The following is a 12,500-nucleotide window of genomic DNA, read 5'->3' on the forward strand; positions in this document are numbered from 1 at the left end:
ACAGCAATGCAATAGTTTTTATGTTGGAATTAAATATTTCTGCGGCGATCAAAATGAACGCAACTCAAACTCAACATTTCTCGGCTTATCAATTAATAGTTGGTAATTTTACAAACAGATCTATGCCACGTTGTTTAGCACTGCCATGTCCCTTTAGGGGCCCCATGTTATTTCTATTTTAGTTCAATTTCAGAACGACACTTTACTTTACCTCAAAATTAACGTTACACGACCTAATCTAAAAATGCGCAGCAGAATGAGGCGGAAACCCCAAAGGTCTCAAACATTGTTTTAACATGAGCGCAATCTCGCGAAAAGTACAGCAAAAACGACATCAACATGCGGCGTCAAACAAAGCCTGACCAGCGCCAAGCATGTGAAACGCATCACGGTGTATAGCGCCAAAGTGCATTAATACCCGCTGACGGCGCCTCGCACAACTACTATCTTAACGAAAGCAAAGTGCACGCGTATTTTGGTTAGCTTCTGTTCCTGATTCATAAAGGGGATGTAAAAATGGCGTTTTTGCGGTGATGTCGAGACGAGGCACTGCGGTTCTCAGAAAACGTCGAGAGACTGCTGGAGGGGACGGACGAGCGGCGTGGGACTTATCCTTCGGACGGGAAGGTCTTGGCGTCCGGGGCTGAATGCTATGGCTCACGGTTTTGTCGTCAAAGCCAGTTTACACGAGGAAGAACGTGAACTCTGCCAGGCGGCGCTCGAGCCTCGTTCAACTTGCGCGAGGCCCAACAGAGTATGGTTTGCTCGAATGTCGAAAGTTGCTTCGTAAAAGCCAGCATCGCGGCGGTGCATTTTCAGTGTTTTTCGTCGCGGTGCGTCACGGGCCTCACTTGGCTCCTTTAGCCCTTTAAACAGTAGATTACTGTAAACTGCACGACCTCAGAAGGCGTCGCTCGTGAGGTACTGATCTGCTTTGTGTTGGAGCACTGCATTTTATAACTCGGGCCTATAGAACAGAAAAATCAATTAAGGTCATCGCGAATTTTTAGCTCACCATTCCGACATTTTTCCTCAGAATGATGAGGCGTACACTGCAACTGCGGGTTATAAAGTCAGAGCTCCAAAATATGGTCACATCGTTACTCACAGCGGGGTTTCGTCGCGCAATTCGACTTTTAAAAAAAAAATTCAAGCGTGGATGGGATCCTACAGAGAGCGCGATATTGGGAAAGAGCCGATAAAACTACAAACAGTTGCAAATGTGAAACAGAAAACGCTAAACTTTCACGGATGTCAAAAGCGTTACAGCCGATCAAGAATTCGCCAGGTTTAAAAAAAAAAAATCAAAACCACGAAGCAAAAATCCCTGCAGCTTTACGAATCGGTGGTTTCACGAGTTACGGCAGGTCTACGTGGAAGTCACTTGGGTGGCGATACGGCGCGCTATCAAAAGTTACAGCGTCAATGCAAAAAAACAAAAACGACATATTGCTGCTGTATGATCGGTTGCATTTCACTTTCTATTCACAGTTTCTGGCCCGAAGGACCAGTTAGCATAAACCGCAGGATGCATTTTTAATTGGCAGCGTCTCGTTTCGTTCCTCTTTAAACCGCATTGTTTTAACTTGCGGTAACAAAGAGCCCTGATGTTCCCAGGGGGCGTTTTCATCCCAAAACAGCCCGGTTCACATAACGCCCCTAAAAACAGATCACAGTGTAGCTGTGGAGGGCCCCGAGAAAAGCGGTCGTCTCGAGCGCGTGGTCTTCTCAAATCAAGCAGAAGGCCTCAGTACATGTCTCTGTAAATCTCCTGCAGTAAGGGGATGCAGCGAAGTGTCTTCTGTCTTTTGATCTCCTGCACTAGCTGAGCGTGCTCCGTCACCAGCTGCGCGAGGTCCACCAGTTTCTGCAGGAGTTTAGGGAAGAGGAAGCCGTTGTCGGGATGGTTGCCCTTGAGGTGCAGGTGAAGCACGTTCACGATGCCCTCCTGCATTCGCTCGATGTGGGGCGTTCACCAGACCGGGCCGATCTGGAAGACAAGACTTGTCTGCGTTAATTGCCCATTACAGTTTTTTATTTTAAATCTTTCATAAGTATAAGGTTTGCACTTTTAAACCTATATAAAGGTATAATTGAAAAAAGCAACAATAATAAATATAAAAAATTTTATCGTATCTTAAGGAAATTATATTTTCATTTTTAAATGCATAGTATAAATAAATAATGCATTTATCAATTACGATTACATATATATTATATGATTAATCGCATCCAAAACATTATTGCTTACATGCTATATGTGTGTGCTGTGTATATTTATTATACATAAACACACTATATAAAATGTACATTTATATATTTATATTAATATATTTAATATTTAAACTACATTCATTTTTCTGAAATTAATCCTGATTAATTACATTAAAGTTTTTAAATATAAAATAAATATTAAATATAATATATTAAATATAAAAAACTTTTATATTGCAAAAAATTCACATTTAATCTTCAAATGAATGTACATATTTTTAGTATTTATTTATTTCATCTTTTTTAAAATGACTGAGTGTCAGTATCACTGATATATTTAATATTTGATACCTAATATACCTAATATTTAACCGTTAAGCGTTGCATTATAATTACGAGCGATCAATTCTGATTTAAAAATAACTTCTAATTTAAGCGAACTTAAAACAATCTTCACATAACCCATTATAATAAATGTTATGTTTAGCTGGGCGACCGTGCAGAAATACACAGAAGTCTAATAAAGACTAAACTAAATGCAGGTAAATACTGTAATATACTGTAAAAGTCATTTGTTCTTTTATTTGTGTCGGCAGCTAGTCATTAGTTTTTGCAGGTTGCGTTTCTTTACTAACGAACTGATGATTTGAATCAGGTGTGTTTATAATACAAACATGTACATGCATGTGTGTGCCAATGTTACCATTTAATAATGTCACGTAATGCAAAACATACACTTTATTTCACTGAAATATTACACCAATGTACCTCCGCAGCAGATGATGGCGGCGACAAACAGCGCGAGGTCGCTGTCGTCCAGTTCGAGGAGTTAAACTTCATGGCGAACTGAAACTTGGGCTCCATCATTTTACGCTGAGCGGCGCCGCCAAGCTCTTCAGGAACTCTCTGGTGATGAAGCCGCTGCCGTCGCGCCACCAGCAGACCGTCTTTATTCATGCACGACGCCAACAGAGGCGAAGAAGCGCCTCGTGGGCGCCGTACTTCAATAACGTCACCTGTCGGAGAAACCAGGCCCGCGTTTAATGGCGTGCGCATAACAAGAGCATATCTCGGGCTCGAGGTGGTGCTCAGAGGACCTCACCTGATCGTTTAAGTCCAGGTTTGAGAAGCCCGGCGCGACGGTTTTGTAATTCAGTCAGTTCGGTCACCGTCTCCACCGGCGCGCACTGGCAGCAGTGGAATATTGAACCTCGGGGTCTTTATTCAGCAGAGCCCCAGAAGAGCCCACCATCTTGGCCACAAGAGTCTGTTCGGCCAGCTGCAGGGTCTCCATGTCGTGGATGACGAAGGCTGCAAGGCGATGAAAACGGCGCAAAACATCAAATTAGGAGTGAAGGGAGACAGGTGGACGTTCTCCCAACGTCCTATTTCAATAATAATAAAAAAGACCTTAAATTGAATAACTCCTTTCTTTTGTCTCAAGGTAGATACATTAGAAAATGTTTGATTAAAATGACTTAAATGTCCTAATTGAGGTATGGCTAATTGAGTTTAGTCTCACATAGATGACTTTAATGACTAATTGAGTTTATATGTATATATATATATATATATATATATATATATAGTATATATATATATATATATAGTATATATGTATATATATATATATATATATATATATATATGTATATATGTATATATATATATATATGTATATATATATATATATGTATATATGTATATATATATATATATATGTATATATATATATATATATATATATATATATATATATATATATATATATACCACACACACACACACATATATATATTTTTACATATACATATATATATATATATATATATATATATATATATATATATAGGCCTGGTATATATTTAATATAATTAATTTCTATTTATATATTTTACATTTTATATAATTCAATTGGTCTGTGATATTACCCACAATTTTTTTTTTTTTTTTTTTTTTTTTTTTTTTAAGCCATTATGGTGTTAAACGAGAAAGCATCAAGCGAACATTACAGTAGCTTTAGAAAGAAATCTTGAATATATCTTGAATTTTAGGAGCATAAGTTAACTGTGTGAAATGCAAGATGACATTCAGGCTAGGGGTGGTACCACGGAGAGATGTGTTAACTATCAGTATCAGTATCAAGACTGAGCGCCACAAATAGAAAAGGCTTTGCACGTTTTAAAAATCATCCCTGTATTTCTGAAGGAATCCGACCGTCTTAATAAAAGTTCGGATAAGAAGATTGCATGTAATGCCTGATACATCTTGCATTTGTCAATATGATGAACAAGTTAGATCAAAAGCAATAAGCAGTAAAGTGATAAATGCATAAGCATGCGTCCATGCATGCGTGTATCAGCCCCAGCTTTCGGCTTCTATACTTTCTTGAACTCGCCAAGACAATTAAACGGTTCAAAAGGACGTTAAAGTACAAAAACCTCAGGCTGAAACCGTTTAGATGACGGCATTTGTTTCAAACGGAACTACAAACCGCTCCCGCCTCTGTAAGAGAGGTCAACACAACACCCCGAGAGGCCGGTTCGTGGGCCGTGAGAGAACAAGAGCGCTGTGAGAGATGAAAGCCTCGTCTTAATTCAGCTGCTCTCACTCCCAACAGCTGGGCCGTGTCCCGCAGAGCTCAGGCCGAAGAGCACAGCCAACAATCGAGCTAGTGTTACAGATGCGTGAGGGGAAACACCCGCACTCCGAACCCCCGTCCCACCAGCCCTGCGTCGCATCAAGCGTCTTTAATAAAGAGTGCTGCTTTATTGATGGGCTTTATTGAGGCGACGTGGACATGGTGGAGAAGACAGAAAAGAGCGATCTGATGGTGCAGTAGCAAAATACTTAGAGACATATTTACACAATAGCAATAAATGAGGTGAAAAGTATTGATTCACCCGAAAACACTGAGTCCGAAATTGTTAGCATGAATTTTTTTCCGTATGTGTCGTACATTTCGATCGAAAGGCATGCTACAGATGCCAAACGCAGAAAATTGAACTTGATCCGTTTCGGAGACGCAAAAGCGTGTAAAGCGCAATCGATATACAACGTGACACAGCGCATTTCTTTACACTTTCAATGCTCACGATTCTCTGACGTCGGTTGATGGTCACATGACATATGCTCGGATGAATAAATTAAATGTTTTCTATTTTTGTAAAAATTATATTTTAATGTTAAATATTTCATTCGTTATCAGCTTTTATTGCATTTAATGCATAATTTAATGCATTAAAATTTTTTTTAAATATAAATTATCTGTATATAAATATATACATGGTACACAAACCTATAGTATGTAAACAAAAATGTTTATTTTGGACGCGATTAATCATTTGGCAACAGTACTTCATTTTCCGTTTCTACGGTTTGAGAAGCGTATAACGTTAATGCACTTCATGTGAGTTAATTACATTAAATAGAATATGGTTTCTATCTCTTGGTATATTTTTTATCCGGAAAATACAAGTTTATGTTATTTAAATCAATGTGATGAACAAATTAGGTCAAAAGTAATCTAATAGTAATCAAAAAGCAGCTTAAAGTGTGTAATGTAATTAATTACATTAGTTTGTAATGTAATTAATTACATTACTATGATGATTACATTACTAAATACAATTTTGGTAACCGTGTAATCTCGAATCAGTAAATGGCGAAAATTTTCAAAATAAAATGTATCGAAACACACTGATCTTGGCTGGACGTGCTGCCTGAAAACGGAAGAGATTCAAAATGTTCCCGGATTGAAAATGCTGCTAAAGCGCTCTCGGTTGTAGCTAGGGTGTTGAAAATGGTTCTCGGTTGTAGCTAGGGTGTTGCTAGGCAATTACAGACGAAAAAAGTCAGGCATCAGCTCTGATCCACGAAGCACGTGACTGGATGCTCTTACCGGCGTGTTCGTCTTGCCCGTCAGGATGGTCCGTGCTTTGGCTTTGTTCATGTTGAAGTTCTTCAGGTAGGCCTCGTAGATCTGCTTGGCCAGGGTTTTCTGGTCGGCCAGCTGCGGGTCCTCGACCTCTCGTTCTCCCGTTAGGATCTCTGCCTTCAACCTCAGCTTCTCCGACTGTGGCATTCGCCCAAAGCGGATGGCTGTTTGCAGAATACAATCAAGAACCTCAACATGGAGACTTATCGTTTGATTGTGAAACCTCTAAACTCTAAAGTTAATCTAGATAACTGTGGAAGTCAATCAATCAATCAATCAAATCAATCATTTTTATTTATATAGTGCTTTTAACAACACAGGTTGTATCAAAGCACACCGCCGATAACAGCGGAAGCAACTTCAAACTTCAACTTCAAGAGTAATTCAAAGAGTTATACATCATTCGAAACAGTAAAGAGTTTACTTTTATTGGTGTACACTCAAAATGTGCTTTTGTAAAATGAAAGAAAGCAAATGGGATGCTCTTTGTGCCATAAACGGGTGCAAGTTACAAAAATGTGCAGAAATTCATTGGATTGGTTACTCGCCTCATAGACATTTAATACGGTATAATACAAAATACTGTATTATACCGTATTAAAGTGCCGCTATTATGGATTTTTAAAAATGAGCTCTCGTGCAGAGTGTAACGCAGCTCTAAGTGAGTGAAAATGTCCTGCTAAGTTTTAAAGTGCACAGTGTATAAAGTTACTGTTGACTCCCAAGACGTTTCGCTTTAACGTCAAAATGAAAAACATTAAAGAAAGACTCATGCGCTCATTCTCCAACTCCCCCAGAGTTAATCAATTGAGTTTTACCATTTTTAAATCCATTCAGCCGATCTCCGAGTCTGGCGATAACACTTTTAGCATAGCTTAGCATAGATCATTGAATCCAATTAGACCAGTAGCAAAACTGTTTAAAAAAATGAGTTTCGATATTTTTTTCTAAATTAAAACTTGACCCTTCTGTAGTTATATCGTGTACTGAGACCGGATAAAAAGAATAAAAAGGTGTGATTTTCTAGGCTGAAGGCAGCAGGGGTAATGATATCACGCAGCGCCTGGTCTAATTGGATTCAATGATCTATGCTAAGCTACGCTAAAAGTAGTATCACCAGACCAGGAAATATGTCTAAATGGATTCATAAAAATGGTAAAACTCAATAGGGCAATGAGCCTATTTCCAAAAAAAAGTGGAGTGTTCCTTTAACATAACGCTCACAGACCTGGGAAAACTTGCATCGGTCTCGTTGGTCTGAATGAAAATGCAAATTCGTTCTTTGCCACTAGGTGCGGCTGTTGGACATTAAAAGCTCACAAACTCTGCAATCAACCAATCAAAGGAGGGGTTTGAAAATATAATTGTTGACCGCATCTCAAAACTTTTTGGAGTCACCGAGCAAGTAAACTAAAAACAAATGCATATTATAAGAAAATGAAAGTGTTTTTTGACCTTGCATGCATGATGGGGACTCCCAAAACCAAAATATGAACCTTTTATTACCCATAATAGGGGCACTTTAAAGGTGCTTTTCTCCTAAAGGCACATGTACTGTGGTACAGAGGTGGCGAGTCAACATTGCCAGCTTCCTTAAACATTTATTTTTAATAAAGAAATAGTTTCGTAGTTATTAATAGTTTCATATCCATAGTTATTACTTCTGCAAGTGCTTTGCGACAACTTGTTGATTACGAACACGCTGGTTCGTAGCGCAAGACGGTTTTACTGTTATTTCTTTATGTTTATTTCCTCACTGGTCTCAAACTCAGTTTCTGGAGGGCCACAGGGCCAAAGGCAACGAGTCTCTCTAACGATACGCTGATAAAACCTGACGCGATCATTTGCGGTTATTTCTTGACATCCTTCCAAGAGTTCAAATCACATAAAAGTTCATCCTAACCACCCGCTGCGTGACTTACTTGGCGCGGCGTTCAACGCGCTTTTGTCCGGTGTCCCTGTTGCTCGTTTCATGCAAGCGTGGATAACATAAAAGCCGTTTCTGTAAACCTGCGCTCTGCGGATTCTCTTGCAAAACAACCACACGCGCTGCTGATCACAATATGATTCATATTTGCTGAAATCCAAGGCCACTATTTACAGATTTTGTCAGATCTCAGGATGTCTGGTGCCTTAGAAACCTGCCCAGGGGAATTGAGTAACATGAGTTTCGATCTGGACCGTGTTCAGAGGCAGTTTTTATGGTGTCAGTGGACAGGCAGAGCAGCAGTAGGTATTCGTATTGTTTCGGCATTTCAGAAACTATATATTTTTTTAAAGTACCCCTCTTACGGGGTAATAAAACAATGCTATTTTAGTTTTGGGAGTCCCCACCAACAGGTCGACATGCATGCATGGTCGAAAAACACTTTCTGGACCACAAAACCAGTCATAAGAGATTTATGCATCATATGAAAGTTGAACAAATATGCTTTTTATTGATATATGCTTTGTAAGGGCAGGACAATATTTGGCTACCATCTGAAATCTGAGTGTGGCAAAAAATCTAAATACTGAAAAAATGGTCAAAATTAGCAATGCATGTTCCTATCTAAAAATCGGGGTCACACTTTATATCAGGTGGCCTTAAGTTACACCCAAAAATAAGTATGATGCATTTATTGTGTTCAGTATTCCAATGCAAAAAACTTTTTGCTGCTACTGATGTGGGATATGGGTAGGTTAAGGACGGGTTTGGAGTCGTGGGTAGGTTTAAGGTGTAATGCATGGGTCAATAGTGTAATTATAGTACTAAAGTGTATTACAGATGTGATTACATATAGGTATTTTTAAGAATATAAGTACATTGTAAAAACATGTATGCACACAATAAGTGCATTGTGCCAAATTATTAATTTAAATGCAAGTACATGCTGGTTAAGGCCACCTAATACAAAGTGGGACCAAACTTAGGTTGTAATATTTTTAGACTAGAAAATATACAAAATGTCTTCATGGAACATAATCAATAATTGTGGCTCTTGCTGCAAATATACCCCAGAGAATGATTTTGTGCTCCACGTATGAATTAATTTTGAGCTCATTTGCTCAACGACTCCCAAACGATTCGCTTACAAATGAAACGGCTTGGGATTCGTTTTCAAAACGACTCGTTCCAGCGATTCAGAGTCGACTCCTCCTTTTGAGAGACAGTAACTTTACGCAGATTTAAAACGTGGCAGGATGTTTTTGTTCGCTTAGAGCTGGGAAAGATCATTTTCAACGTAGACGTCAAGCTATTCAGAGAAAGGAATTGAAAAAAATACTATTTTACCAATGCAAAGTATTTCTTTTCCCCCCATTCAATTGTCTCAAAAGTTGGATTTTTCCACTTAACAAGTGTTGCTGGTTTCTCCGCACATTGTGAAACTGCACCGGGATATACACGCAACATATCACAAACTAGATTTAGCCAGTGATGCCAATGCAAAAGTAGCTTTTATGATGCTGAAGCCTTGCTCTAAATGATTTTATGTGATGGACAGTTGCTTAGGTCTCTACTGTAAGCAGCATGGAAACGCAGACATCTTTAAAACCTGAACGCGATCCTAAAGCAGACACCGTAATCTCCAACGGCTAATAAGATTACAGTCCCAGCTTGCAAACCCCTACTGTACAACACACAAATAAAACACTTTTGGATGCACACGCGTAAACCAATCTCCCCAAATGTGTATCGATGTGGCGCGTTGACATCACAGTTCATGGATAGCCTCGGTTTCGAAACCTTTCCACGCGATCAAACTGGAAAATCAAAGTCGAAAGCTGTCAGGTGTCATTCACAGATAAACAGCGACGGGATTATGTTGAACATGAACACAAAAACCGTGCAGAACAAAGCAAAAAAAAAAGGTATGCACGTGAAAAATAGGTCAAAAGGTCGAATAAGTCTCTTCTGCTGACCAAAGCTGCATTTATTTGATTAAAAATACACCACAAGCAGCAATAATGTGAAATATTATTCGATTTAAAATAAATGTTTATATTCGGTCATAACTTCTTACATATAGCTATATATATAAAAAAATATATATATATATATATAAAATATATATATATATATATATATATATATATATATATATAAAAAAATATATATATATATATATATATATATATATATATATATATATATATATAATGTATATATATATATATATATATATATATATATATATATATATATATATAAAATAATATATATATATATATATATATATATATTTCTTTTTTGAAGATGTGCATGTATACATGTAAGAAAATTGCATTGTTTATATATTAAATATATTTAAATATATGAATATAAATATATACATGTTAACATTTTAACATTTATATTGCACATCATCAAATGATCCTTCAGAAATCACTCTATTACTTCGCGATTTGAAGATGATTATTATATGTTGAAAACCGGCGTGCAATTCTTTTCAGTGTTCTTAAAGTTCAAGCGCAGCATTTATTTGAAATAGAAATCTTCCGTATCCGCCGCTTTATGCGATTTTCGATCGCTCCGATGCATCCTCGCTAAATAAAAGCACTTCTTAAAAAGAAAAGGCACGCCGCAACAGTATAAAGGGAGTGGCGAGGACGGCTGGTGTTGACTTTCACTGGGACGAGCACGTCTAAAACTAGCATGTGTGTTTACGTCATCCCAGATGTGTGTCAACCTGAAAGATAAACCGCTTTGAAAGAACGGAACGGCCTATCTCTGTTTATTTAGCAACACAACTCTCTTTTCCAACACAATTCGTACGGAGACCTTTTTTCCATCAAAACGAACAAAGACGTCATAAAGTTGCTAATTTTAGCCGCTAACCTACATAGCTGCGAGGAATGTTTTGAAGAGTCCACAGTTCAGATTACAGACATGCCTTCGCCGCTCACGAAGAGCTCGCTCACACGTCAGCGGCCCTAACACGCGGTGACCTTTGACTCCGGACCGAAAACAACCAAGAGGCCTTTGCAGGAATGCACTGATATCTCAAGAACAAAACAAAACCCAACGCTCATTTAGTCAAAGATTATCCCGAACGTTACGGCAGCATCAACCCATACGTAATCCGGGAGCACTAAACGCGTATCCGTATATATTTTCTGTCTCTGAGCTGAGGCTTTAGAGCAGACAATGGTCACGTGTTGTTAAAATACAAACTTGACAAGTCATCGTGAAAGTAGCTCTTACTACACATGCGCTATTTTTAAGCCAATTTAAGCTTTGCAGTTCCTATAAAATGTCTTCAGATGGACACTGGAGATTGAATGGACGGTCATTTCTTTATTAAATTATTATAAAAATAAAATAAAATAAAAATAAAAACCTCATGCATTAGAATGGCATCAAATTCATGGCGAAGAAGCATCATTTAATATTAAATGTGATATTAGGAAATACCATGCTACTATTAATTAATTAATTGGTTTTCTAACTCTTTAAATTACATACGCATGCTATTATTTACATAAAGTAGACTTATTACTCGAAACAAAATAAATGTCAACTGAAATAAAATGTACAATGACTTAAACGAAAATGAATTTAATACAAATCTAGACAAAAGCACAGAAGTGTTTCTTAAGTGAAAACAAAAATATAAACATAAAATCTAATTAAAAATTTAAATGAAATAAAATAAAATTTTACAGTATCCCAGTGATACAAATGTGATACAAATGTATATAGAAAAATATTCTTAAAAATATTATTATTATTATTATTAATAATAATAATATTAATAAATAAAAAAGTAATTACAAAAATAAATACAATAAATATTTGTTAAAACTAATGCTGTCAAACGATTAATTATGATTAAAGTTTTTATTTACATAATGTATACATTATATATTTTGAAAATGTTAACATGTATATATTTATTTTCATATATTTAAATATATTTAATATATAAACAATGCAATTTTCTTACACATATACATGCACATCTTCAAAAATGTATATATATATATATATATATATATATATATATATATATATATAAAAAAATATATATATATATATATATATATATATATATATATATATATATATAAAATAATGTATTATAAATATGCAAAATACATACATAAATAATACATATAAACAAAAGTGTTTATTTTGAATGTGATTAGTTGTTTGACGGCACTAGTTAAAACTATAATAACATCTTACTCTCGCACAATGTTGTTCTCTTTTATTCTTCTTAATAACTTTCGCTTGCTGTACTGAAACACTGATCTACTTGGATCTATTCTGAAAGGATTAGACTGGGACCGGTTTTAAACGCATGTAAATAACCCCACGTAATCTAGCCTAACTAGGTGACTAGGTGTGCTGTTTGTCACACTCACC

At 36.7% G+C, this 12,500-nt stretch overlaps 1 pseudogene; it reads right to left on the minus strand.

The window, feature by feature from the left end:
- Positions 1 to 1,747: 1,747 nt before the first annotated feature.
- LOC122330372 overlaps positions 1,748 to 12,500 on the minus strand; it is a 22,209-nt pseudogene continuing 11,456 nt past the window's right edge.

The sequence above is a fragment of the Puntigrus tetrazona genome, chromosome 25 (assembly GCF_018831695.1).
Source record: "Puntigrus tetrazona isolate hp1 chromosome 25, ASM1883169v1, whole genome shotgun sequence".
Taxonomy (NCBI): Eukaryota; Metazoa; Chordata; class Actinopteri; order Cypriniformes; family Cyprinidae; genus Puntigrus; species Puntigrus tetrazona.